The sequence below is a fragment of the Thalassophryne amazonica genome, chromosome 5, assembly GCF_902500255.1.
Source record: "Thalassophryne amazonica chromosome 5, fThaAma1.1, whole genome shotgun sequence".
NCBI lineage: Eukaryota > Metazoa > Chordata > Actinopteri > Batrachoidiformes > Batrachoididae > Thalassophryne > Thalassophryne amazonica.
This window is the reverse complement of record NC_047107.1, coordinates 65,495,405-65,508,792: the sequence shown is the minus strand read 5'-3', so window position 1 is coordinate 65,508,792 and position 13,388 is coordinate 65,495,405. Positions and strand designations below refer to the sequence as shown.

Here is a 13,388-nt window from a genome sequence, read left to right as displayed (position 1 = left end):
GGAATAAGGCTGTAACAACAAATGTCCAAAAAAAGGAAGCACTGTTAATACTTTCTAGATGCAAAGTACCTTCAGTTTGTCCCTCTTAATAAAACATATTAATAAGAAATGTTGCCAGTTAGGAAATGGTGAGGGTTTTTTTTCCAACAAAACTGCAATTTCTGAAATTACAGTATGAAATGCACAGCCCACAGTTTCTGTTGAAGTGTTTGTGTGTGTGTGTGTGTGTGTGTGTGTGTGTGTGTGTGTGTGTGTGTGTGTGTGTATATATGTATATATATAAAATGTTCTCTACTCAGATTGCAATAGCCAATCACAAATTAGCCTTTCTGTTGTGTGGGCCACTGAAGAGGAGGTACTGCTGGCCCACCACCACCAGAGGGCGCCCTGCCTGGAGTGCGGGCTCCAGGCACCAGAGGGCGCTGCCGCCTTATGGGAGTAGCCTGGGTGACAGCTGTCACCCATCACCAGACACAGCTGTTCCACTCAGCACAGAGGTATATCTGGAGGACGGCGTCTCCACCTCAGTGCCGAGATATCGCCTAAGACTGAGGTAATATTCTCTGCATTTATATTCTGAACAACCAGCTAAACTTGTTAAACCTTTTCAGGACTGTTGACTACTGATAGCTTCATTGCTTGGATAAGTACTCACCTTCCTGCTGTACTTTGACAAGAGGTGGAGGCGGCTTCTCTCCTCTCCGTTACTGGGTGCGGTCGCATCCACACCTGTGTGTTGTTGCTCTCTCCCGCCAGCAGTACCGGATCCGACGAGCGGAGGCAGTGGCCACCTGGGAATTCGGGACTTGGCGGTTCCAGTATTTCCAGGGTTCGGTGGCAGAGGAGATCTGGGTGGTTCCGGTTCGACTGAGACGGACGTCTCCTACCTTCGAGCCTGCCCACACGACACCAGCGGATTCGACCCCAAATTGTGATTGTTGTATTTATTGTGCTCGTTTCACAATAGTAAACCTTGTTATTTACCTTCTCCATTGTCCGTTCATTGCGCCCCCTGTTGTGGGTCCGTGTTCCTACACTTTCACAACACTTTCTGTCCATCATTTACCTGTATTTTGCTATGCTTGGCACCAGAAAGTTATGTTGGATCCAAAAGGATCCAAAAAGGCTAGGACCAAAAGTTATATTGGATTGGTTCCCACTGACCAATAGCGTTAGAGCTTACTGCCAACAGCTAGCCAATCAGAGCGTGGCATACCAAGGTCAGGAACTAGCTGACAGACGCTGTTTGAAAAAATGGCAACAAACATGTCAACAACAGCAGAAAATCGTCTGCCAGCGAGGTTTGCTGAGTTCACAGAGGAAGAACTGGTGGAAATATTGAACTCCAAGGATGTCAAAAACACTAAGAAGGTAGACAAGCATGCTACTGACATTTTAGAAGCATTCATTGCATCAGAATCAATCATATGCTGTTCACAACAAAATAAATTGATCTAATTTACTTGACTCTTTGTTGTTTGCTTAATTTGGGAGGGGGTGGAGAACATAACAATTGATGGATGGCAAGTCGTCCAACATAGAGAAATTTTGGATGAAGAAAAATGATATTGGACGAGGCGTAGCCGAGTCCAGTATAACTTTTCTTCATCCAATATTTCTGTATGTTGGACTCCTTACCATCCATTATTTGTATTTCATATATACGAGGTCTATTAGAAAAGTATCCGACCTTATTATTTTTTTCAAAAACCATATGGATTTGAATCACGTGTGATTACATCAGACATGCTTGAACCCTCGTGGGCATGCGAGAGTTTTTTCACGCCTGTCGGTTACGTCATTCGCCTGTGGGCAGTCTTTGAGTGAGGAGTCGTCCACCCCCTCGTCGATTTTTTTCATTGTTTAGGAATGGCTCAGAGACTGTTGCTTTGTTTGATAAAAAAATTTTCAAAACTGTAAGGCACAACTGAGTGGACACCATTCAATAAATTCAGCTGTTTTTTGGTAAAAATTTTAACGGCTGATGAGAGATTTTGGTCTGGTAGTGTCGCTTTAAGGACGGTCCATGGCGCCTGACGGCGATCTGCGCTTCGAGGCGGCAGCGTCTCGCCGTTTCAAGTGGAAAACTTCCACATTTCAGGCTCTGTTGATGCAGTAAGTCGTCAAAGAACAGAGAACTTTCAGAAGAAGTCGGCATGAGGAGTTTATTCGGACATTCCATTGTTAACGGTCATTTTGTAATGAAAGAACGTGCGGGCAGAGTCGCATGTCGGGCTGGACCCGACCGCGGGGGGTCGCGGCAGGAAAAACACCTCTGTTGGAAATCTTAACGGGCAAGTTGGAACATGCCCAAGCTGTTAAACAATTTCTCAGTTACTCACTTGTTGAAAGCCATTAAAAGCCGCCTGAATTCTACAAATGGTTTTCAACACGGAGGTGTTTTTCCTGTCGCGGCGCACACAGATTTGCCGAGTCGTCACGGAAACGACTCGGCGAATTTGCGCGTACGTCTTTCATTAAAAAAATGTCCTTAAACAGTGGAATGTCCGCATAAATTCCTCATGCCGGCCTCTTCTGAATCTTCTCTGTTCTCTCACAATGTCCTGGGTGAATTAAGCCTTAAATTAGGATGTTTTCAGCTCGAAACAGGCCGACAACAGCGCCTGGAAGCGCTGCAGGACGTCCCGCTCCGTGGGAAGTCCTTACACCGACAGAAACACCCCATAATCTCTCATCAGCCGTTAAACTTTTCACAGAAAACCAGCTTAATTTCTCGAATAGTGTCCACTCGGATATTCCTCACAGGTCCAGAAAAAATTTTGATAAAGCAACGCGCGCCGTCTCGAGCAGCGTGTGAAACAAAGGAATTCAGCCGAGAGGGCGGGACCACATCTCACTCGAGGCCTGCCCACAGGGAAATGACGTCACCGACACGCGTGAAAAAACTCACGCATGCGCACGAGGGTTCAAGCATGATTGGTGTAATCGCATGCCATTCAAATCCATATAGTTAAAAAAAAAATAAAAGGGTCGGTTTATTATCTAAGAGACCTCGTATATATATATATAATAGTAAATCAAATGGGTGAAGTTCTTTTTTGTTTTTGGTTTAATTTTGTCACCTCCATTTCTCTTCTTGTGCACTCACTAAAGCTGAATGGCCAGTCGCTGACATTGATTCAATATCTTGAGCTTGTGATAAAGGGGCTGTTGAAGGGTGCAGATGAGCTAACTGTATGGGACACCCTGAAGAATCTTGTGACCTTGTCGGCTCTGTGCGAACAGACCTTCAGGATGTGATTAGAGATTTGTTGACGATACTCAGCTTTGTAGGAGCCATCATGTTTGAATGGCTGGTTTTCCATCCAAGAGGTTGCTGCCGAGTGGAATGTGGGGAAAAAAGAAAGAGGGTGCGGGTGGGGGTTCATCATAGCTTTAGCTTGGCAAATGTTGAGCCTTTTGGGCAGTTTAGTTAAATGTGAGGTGGGCTTGTTAGTTGTTGTGGACTGATGGGGGAGATGTGCAGTTGGCCGTTGTATTTTTGAGTCTTAATTGCAGGATTCCAGTGTTTGTAAAAGGGGGGAGGGGGGTCACAGCTTTGCCTGAACACTCCCCTCTTCCCTTCTCCTCCCGTCTCCCACGCCAGCCTGTCATTCACCCCGTTTGTGAGTTAAATGAGTGTAATGAAGCATGTTGCCGCAGCCTCTACACACACACACACACACACACACACCAGCTCACACAAACATCCCATGACATACTCTGCTCCCCTTGCCTCCACCAATACTTCCCCTCCATTTACTCCCATCGGGGGTCCTGTTTGTGAATCTGTGTGTGTTGGTGCGTCTGTTTTTGTGCGTCTGAGTGCATCGGAGCAGAAATTTCTGTTATCCTCTCACAGTAACTGGCAGGGGTAGTTTGTGTGATTGCCTTGTTTATTTAAACTCTGTATATGCATGTTAGTGTGATCAAGTGTGACGTGTGGGGGTGTTTGTGTTTGATTGTTTCATAGGGAAGCCAACTCGGAAAGTGTGTGTGTGTGTGTGTGTGTGTGTGTGTGTGTGTGTGAAGCAGGAAAAAGAGGTTGAGGTGCAAAGACTTTTATGTTGTTTTGCTTTCATTCATTAGGACAGGACGTAACGAGTGAAGGATGGAGAGAAGGAGAAAGATAGGCGGTGGCTTAGTAGTCGGGGAGTGGGATAGTCAATTAGGTGAGATAAAAGTCTGTTTGACCTTCAACACTCCTTCCACTCCTGTCGAGTTTCCTCCAGTGCTCCTCTTCTCGTCTCCCTCCTTCCACCACCCCTCCCCACAGCGAATGAGTGAGCTTGGTTTCCCGCGGCTACTGTCTGAGGAGGCAATAATGATGTTTTGGAACACAAAGGCATTTCACGCTTAGACGAGCGCCTGATTTGGTGTGAAAGAGAGAGCAGAGCTGCCAGCCAAACTCTCTCTCTCTCTCTCTGTGTGTCCCTCTCTGTCTCCTCAGCCACCTTACTCCCTCACAAGAACTGACAGTGTAGGCAGCAGCTGGTGTTCTCTGTTCTCTCTCCCCTGACTCCTCCTTCAGTCCTCCTTTTCGTCCCCTGTCTCCTTCTACCCCCCCACTCACCCACCACATCCACCGCTCTGGGCTGTGATCCCAGCTGTCAGTATTGTTCAGTGTTTGACCTCAGAGGGAGGAGTGAGGGAGTCTGCGGAGGGACAGGATGTGTTCATGGCCTTATACATAGAGGGCATCATCGAGTTGAAGTGGTATCAAGAGAGATGCAGAAGAAGTTGCTGTTGCGTCCGCTGAAGACCTAAAACAAAAACTCTCAGCGAAATCTATATTTGTTAGTTTGTGGAGTGATATTGATCACTCAGTTACACTGAATGACATTTGACATTTTGAACAGTAACATGATGTGAGAAAGAACATACATTCTGTCCACTTTTTTTTTTTTTTTTTTTTATATATATATATACTATTACAATTTTCTATGCATCACCTGTATAGTGTACATCTTCATTTATTTTGTTTTATTGTTGTTTTCTAGCTGTAGTTTTCTGACACCAACACATGCTTAAAATGTGCCATAATTTGTATGTGACATTTCAAACAACACAGCAACTGTTTTCACAAACACAAGGGTACTCCTTGCCAACATTACGCCAGGATTACTGGGTTGATAAAGCTGCCAGTGGAATGAAATTGACTCGAGTTTGTTTCCAGAACATGGTGAAACATGCAGAACTGATCTATGTAGGACTGCACTGGTGCTGCAAATGAGCCTATGGCGTAAATAGCGGTAAGCAGGTAATGAGACCGCATTGGGGCCCAGGACTAAACGAGGGCCACCGATGATGTCAAATACATTGGTGGGCGTTGGGCCCTGGCCCCGTCTCGTACCACAGCAAATACCAGCAGTTTAGTTTAATATCAGGATGAAGCAAAAATATTTTTCACAGAATGAGAAGTGTAAATCAGACAACAAAAACAAACAAAAATCATCCAGGGTCTCTTTTCCACTGATAAAAACCAGATGCTGGTACTAAGTTGGTGCTTAAGGCAGTTTGGAGCCTGTTCTACTTTTGAAACTTCTAAGAACTAATTTGATGTTTCACAGACTGAGAGCCAAAGTGGAGCAATGCCATTACATCACTGTCTACATCCTTATGTCTCTGGTTTCCCAGTACCACTTGTGAGAAGCCTTCAGCAGACGGTAACATTGGATGCTGGTGTCACAGACCAAACGGTCCGCCCCTAAAAATCGGTCCGCCTTTTGCATCTGCACATGCGTTATTTCAGACCACAGTAACACGTCTGAGACGGAGTCTCTTCACCCAAAGCAATCAAATGGATTAATGGGATTAAAGTCGGTTTTAAGCAGAAACAAGGCCATTTTAAGGAGAAATGAGGCACTACTTTGACGCTTTGAAATGACCAACGCGCAGTGAACGCATCAGCTAGCAGCTCATTTAGCCGCGCCACTCTGATCACTTCTGCTGCCTTTTATGATGAAATAATACTGACTTTATGTGGAAATGATTGTTGTACAAAAGCTTCGGATATCTGTCGCTGAGATAGATGATGACTGGAGTGCAGTTTTAAACAGAAACAAGGTTTTAATCTGTGAACCACAGCTAATGACGCATGCGCAGATGCAAAAGGCATACTGATTGTTAGTGGGGATCATTTGGTTGGCGACACGGCATTGTCTCAATTTTAAGTGTTTGCTCCTGGCTTTGCAAGCTATACATGTATTTTTCTGCTCTTCATGATAACTATGGACAGTGGTTTCTTTCAAGAACAAGGATAATCACTTCAAATGTTTTTATTTTACCACCACTGAATATAAAATGTTCACTGTTAGGCTTTATTAGCCTCTGCTAACTGCCTACCATTGGCTATGCTGTTATCAGTTAAAAATATAGTTAAATGTAGTTAAACTACATTTATTGTAGTTAAGAAATTACACCAAATGTTATCTTTGCAGAGAATCTTATAGTTGATGGCAATGCAAGGTCCACATGTTGTGCGAATCTCCCCGGCTCATGGGAAGAAGAAATGACTGCAAACTGGAGTTGAGCAAGAAAATGACAGACCTGTTGTGTGGAGAGACCAGTGATTGAGTGATTTTTGGGACTGGCACCCCCCCGGGAGCTGAGCAAAGTCTTTGCATCCACTTCAGTCTTCTTCATTGTTTGCCTGTTGAGCTCCAAGAACCTCGTGTGTGCCTCTTGAGATGTTAAGGATCTCCTGATTTTTGTCACACTTCCTTTTGCCTGTATACAACTACAGTTAATAGATATCTTTGGTTTCATGCTGAAATAGTACACTTCAAAGAACATGGCAAAAACTGTTCAAATATATATATGGACGTGACCGTAAATGCTTCTTTATTTTTCATCACTTGGGTCATGTGTCATAAGTTCTGGCAGTAAATTTGAGTGTCATAATGACTGTAATAGTAATGACTATAATAATAATATGATTGTACCTAATCAATAAAATAAATCTTGTCGCATGGGTTGTGGTGAAGACGTTCAGTCCTGCAGGATGGTGCAAGCCACAGTGTTAATGTGGCATCTCTGGGACAGACAACTTTATAAATGACAAAAAAAGGAGGGGGGGGGGGGGGTTAGAGTGCTTTGATTAGAGAAAGTGGCGACATGACGAGTAAAAAAAAAATCAGAAATCAGTCACGTTACTCATAGTGCCATCTTGCGTTCAAAATGGCGTTCGCTGTTAATCTGTCTGCATGTAAATCCAGCTATTTATTAATTCGCTGAAAATGCTGGGTTGTTGTGCATTTGGAGGCACAAATAGTCACAGCAAGGGCTTCAAGATGTACAGATTCCCTTCAGATCCGAACAGAAGAAAAATTTGGGAAAATAAAGTCAGCCATGTGTGATAGAAGCCGACATCATCGTCAAAGCTGTGAGAGGTAAATTTATTGTTCAGTCCCATGTACAGCAAAACTCACCTAAACTGTCATCGTATAAACCAGATGTTCACAGTCACCGGACAGAAAAAACACCCCAAAGTTTTTGTATTGTTTTCCATGTAATAAACACCATATATAATGGATTTTGTACAACTGTTTTTTTTTGCTCACATCAGATAAAATGTCCCATCCAATTTCCATTAAACTCCTCGCATGTGGGACCAGAGTCATTTCCGTGATTAAAAGCCCAACCATTTATTTTTTTTCACACCGTGCTCAGACTCGGACCTGCAGCCTGATGTGCTCCGTTTAGATTTTGATAATGGATCAAATACATTTGCCAGCAAAAAAAAAATTTCAGAGTAAATTTTGACCCGGTCGTTAAATGAGCCGCCCATCCTGGTTCAGGATTCCCATAGAAGTTCGGCGCCTCCTGACTGTAACTAATCCGTTACATACATCTCGCTCACATCGGATAAAATTTCCTGTCTGATCGCAATGTATTTCCATTAAAAAACCCTGAGCAGTCTGGACGTACAGAGGTACGAATTAATGTTCAGTGCTCTGACACTTGCCGATTTGAGTAAAGTGGGATCGGAGTCACTTCCTTGATTAAAAGTCCAACCGTTTATTTTTTTCAAACTGTGTTCAGACTTGGACCTGAAGCCTGATGTGCACCTGTTAAGTGAGACACACATTTTCTGCTTTCAGTCCTTCATCTGCCATTATAATAGTTTTTACAGTGTGCGCTGGTTACAAATGGATCAGAAAAGTCAGCAAATTTACAGCATAAAGTCGATAAAAGAGGAAATTGTTCAGCTTACCTTTGATTTGGAGGTGATGATTGTAGAAAGAAAAGCTTGTTGAGGGTCAAATTAGTCCAGAATAAAGCATAATCCAGAGATGGAGATCTTTAAAACTGTCATGCATGACACAGAGTTACAGAGCTGCATAAATCAGGCTTTAAATTAATTAAATGTAAGTAAGTAAGTCCCTTCGGCTGCTCCCTTGTTTGCACTTGGGGTCGCCACAGCAAGTCCAAGGTGGATCTGCATGTTGAATTGGCACAAGTTTTACGCCGGATGCCCTTCCTGACGCAACTCCACATTACATGGAGAAATGTGGCAGGGGTGGGATTTGAACCCGGAACCTTCTGAACTGAAACCAAGCGCATTAACCACTTGGCCACCACCCCTGCTCTTTAAATTAATTAAATAAATCATCATAAATTGTACATTTATGTAAATTTGATAGCTTAACTATTTTTATATTTATTTTGATAACACCTGTACCTGGATGTGTGGATGGATGTGGTTAAATTATTTAAAAAATGTTGAAAACATTAAAGGTTCATTCAGTAGTTCAGCGCAGTTGGAACCAAAATGGTGCCATGTTCCGAGTTGACGCCAGTCTGTCTAATTAAGGCACTCTAGGAGGAATAAGAGCGTGTTGTCATTAACATCTTCCCTACACCTACAATTTAGTGTTTAAAAGTGTTAAATCTGCAAACATTAGTTTCTGTTCTAACTATAATTTGGGCATTGTCCGATAATGTTCCCCAAGCATGCAAATTTATCACCCCACGAACATACATATGAGTACAAAGTCAAAGTAAGACAGCAGTTATACAGTTTAGAAATAGGTGACTGGCAGCAACGTTTACAGAGAACAGTGGCACTGCCTGACAGGCATTCATCTGCTAGCAGATCTCATGCTTACTGTGGCCGTGGTGGAGTTTACGGTCCTGGTTTGTCAGAATCTGTGTGTAGTCAAGGATCAAGTCCACAACACAAGGAAACCATTTGTGTCCTCACTTTCACTTCCATTGTGCTGATGCTTTGTTGTTGTTGTTGTTTTTACACTACATTTTCAAATGTGTTTGATCAAGCTCACTTCGGACTTGTTTTACAAATTGCAGAAACTTTTTCTTGGTCTTGATAATCCTGCTCTCAAACCCACCCACACTTGCTGAAGTCACTAGTTTATAACTCTTGGCTAAACAAGACATTGGTGCTACTTTGGAAACTATTTGGAACCAGTTTTTAGTGTTAGAACCAGTTCTTTGTCTGTGAAAATGTAAGGAACAAGTTCAAAATATGTCATGGGCTCTGAACCAGTATCAAAATTGTGCCAGTGGAAAAGGGCCCCATGAGAGTGAGCTTTGAGAAAAGTTGTCAGGTTAATGTCCTCTCTCCACAATTGGTGTCTGCAGACATAACAGTACTGTGCTTGCATATATTGTGCTTGGCAGCAAAGCTAAAGACCATTGCATACAGTTGTGCTCAAAAGTTTACATACCCTGGCAGAATTTAGTTTTTTTCTTTTGGCCATTTTTAAGAGAATATGAATAACACAAAAACTTGTTTTTCACTCATCTTTAATTGTTGGGTGAAGCCTTTTATTGTCAAATAACCGTGTTTACTCTTTTTACATCATAATGACAACAGAAACTACCCAAATGACCCTGATCAAACATTTACATACCCCTGTTCTTAATAATGTGTGTTGCCTCCTTTAACATCGATGACAGCTGTACTTTAAATATATATTTTGTATTCTCCTAGCTGCATGGTAACCCTGCTGCAATAGGCTCAGGTTGCCCGCCATGTGCTAAGGAAATGTCTAGTGCCCTTAAGCAGCCCTTTGGTTATGGCCACTTAGATTCTGGCTGATTTTCCTGCACTGCAATGCAGGGACTGTGGTCTCAGGGGGACCTGCTACAACAACTGGAGCTACTTTAGGGTCAGTCACAATGACTGTGTTCCAGAAAGGAGACTGGGTGGTGCAAGTGACTCCCATGACTTTCATCTTGCTCTTGGTGGTATGTTATGTTTGGGCTCTGTGGTGAAAAGCATCATGCCATTTTGTGTGTTCTTAATTGACAGGCTGTGATTGTGGTCTGTCCTCCACTCATACGAGTGGACGATCAGGCTACTTTTTTTTAAACTCAGCACAGGCAGAAGCCTTGGATGTAGAGGTGATCACACATCTGTCACAGGGTGCATTAAGACAAGCTGACGGCTGCAAATGTCAGGCAGAGTCCCACTCTTGCTACTTCTTTGTACCACAGCAGAATGTTCACCATCCCATTAACATAGCAGTTAATGAGTCAAAGTGACTGGTTTGCTGCTGTCAGTGTCCAGGACACCTATTATTTTCCCATTCCAGTTTGGATAGGTTAGTCGTACTTCCTGAAGTTCATGTTCTGTCGAAAGTTATGTTCCATATCCTTCCCTTCAACATCTCCATGGCATCTTGCACATTCACAAAGTGGATGAATGCTATCTTGATTCCTCTCCAGCACGTAGGATTCTTAAAATGCCCTGACACAAGCATGTTTTTGATTCACGCAACAGCACGACCTGTGTCGTGTTGGAGAGTAAACTAGTCTTTAACTGGTGCAGGCAGGATGGCAAAGGGGCGCTGGTGCGTGCCATTGCACACAGAGAATTTTGAAATGTTCAAAAAATCTTTTGCGCACAAATGCCGTGCTGTGTGGTGCGATCTAATCTCCAACACGACATGCATCTTGTCAAGTGGAGTAAACAAGAAGTGACCAGAGCGAGCAGTGACATCAGTGGATCGCATCAGAGCACAGCTCATCTGAAGGATTATAACAAGAAGTTAAATCTGTTGTAAACATAAAAATAAATACTTTAACAGCTGCACACAAGAAGGAAAAAACATGCAACTGTTTTGTCAAGGCATGACGATGTAAACAAGTCAAATAATTACCTTTTTAGATGGCTCAAAATGCTTTCTGCAACTTGTTAGGCGCGCGCATGCATGCGTTCTGCTCTAAAGTTGGACATTTTAACATGGACGTCAGTGGGAACCTGCTCACTTTTGGAGCCACTCTCAAGCAGCCAGTCAAGGACCTGCTACTTTTTCTCCTTCTGGTTGGGCTTCATCTGAGACCGTGGAAGCATACCGCTTGGTCACTATTGGTGTGAGCAAAATGTTTTACAACATACCACAAGATCTCCACACCTCCAAGAAAATGAAACTACATTGTACCGCCATAAACTTGACTCTGAAATAAATAGACCCGTGTGTGTGAGACCAAATCAGAACTGTGCGTCCACTGCACGGTCTGTGTCCAAATCAGTGTGATACATGGTAACACACACTGTGTGATTATTTAAAAAAACTAATTTTGTTTGTCTTTTACAGACTCAAATATATCCGAATGATCCAGGTATACAGACAACACGTGTGTTGTCTGTGCATTGTGTTCTGCCTGTCTGTTTATAATCTTCTCACCAAGAAGAAAGAGTGTTTACACAGGAGAGAAAAGTGAGAAAATGTTAATACCTGTTTGAGAAAAATGTATAAAGTGTGTAGTGAGGGGTTTTACAGCCTAACGCTGACTTTTTCACGGATTTCGCCTTTTGCGGGTTATTTTTAGAATGTAACTCCCCGGATAAATGAGAGACCACTGTATTGCCAATTGTGGTAGGTGGGTTTTCCCCTTAATACAGTGCATCCACATCACTTGAGATCTGAGATGACATCTTTTAACATGTCCTGTCATTGATTCTGTACCAACACTGACAGAATTTCCAGCTCATTCCGTTTTCTGAGGAAAAAAAAATGTATTCACACCATTGAAAACATCTTTTCCCTTTGTTTTCTCCTCCAAGGTTTTGCATAAACGTATGTGTTTGTGAATGCCATCAGTATCCACATATGTAGCAGAAGCAACACTTGTGCCTGTCCACTTATTCATAGGGATCAGTTTCCAAACATAGTATCTAATGGTGGCGAAGTAGTCTTTTCACAAAGAGAGCAAGGATTATCACATACTTGAATGTTATTTAGCTTTTGCAAGCACAGGTAAATTTTGGTGAGATACAAAAATTTCAACAGCTACAACCTCACTTCCAATGAAATTGGTACATTGTGTGCAATGTAAATAAAAACAGAATACAATGATTTGCAAATCCTCTTCAACCTATATTCAATTGAATACACCACAAAGACAAGATATTTAATGTTTGTTTTTGTGCAAATATTTTCTCATTTTGAAATGGATGCCTTCAACACATTTCAAAAAAGCTGGGACAGCGGCAACAAAAAACTGGGAAACTTGATGAATGCTCAAGGAACACCTGTTTGGAACATTCCACAGGTGAACAGGTTAATTGGAAACAGGTGAGTGTCATGATTGGGTATAAAGGGAGCATCCCCAAAAGGCTCAGCCGTTCACAAACAAAGCTGTGGCGAGGATCACCACTTTGTGAACAACTGTGTGAAAAAATATTCCAATAGTTTAAGAACAATGTTTCTCAATGTTCAGTTGCAAAGAATTTAGGGATTCCATCATTTACAGTCCATAATATAATCATAAGATTCAGAGAATCTGGAGAACTTTTACATGTAAGCGTCAAGGCCAAAAACCAACATGGAATGCCGTGACCTTCGATCCCTCAGGCAGCACTGCATTAAAAACTGACATCACTGTGTAAAGGATCTTACCGCGTGGGTTCAGGAACACTTCAGAAAACCATTGTCAGTTAACACAGTTCCTCGCTACATCTACAAGTGCAAGTTAAAACTCGACCATGCAAAGCGAAAGCCATGCATCAGTAACATTCAGAAATGCCACCGCCTTCTCTGGGCCCGAGTTCATTTGAAATGGACAGACACATAGTGGAAAAGTGTGCTGTGGTCTGATGAGTCCACATTTCAAATTGTTTTTGGAAATCATGAACGTCGTGTCCTCCAGACAAAAGAGGAAAAAGACCATCCAGATTGTTACCAGCGCTAAGTTCAAAAGCCAGCATCTGTGATGGTATGGGGGTGTAATAGTGCACATGGCATGGGCAACTTACACATCTGTGATAGCACCATCAGTGCTGAAAGGTACATCCAGGTTTTGGAGCAACACATGCTGCCATCTAAGCAACGTCTTTTTCAGGGACGTCTCTGCTTATTTCAGCAAGACAATGCCAAGCCACATTCTGCACGTGTTACAACAGCATGGCTTTGTAGTAA

At 42.7% G+C, this 13,388-nt stretch overlaps 1 protein-coding gene across 4 annotated transcripts in view; it reads left to right on the top strand.

The window, feature by feature from the left end:
- Window positions 1–13,388, top strand: part of LOC117510663 (transducin-like enhancer protein 1) — a 106,581-nt gene that overhangs the window by 56,958 nt on the left and 36,235 nt on the right. The window lies entirely within an intron of this gene.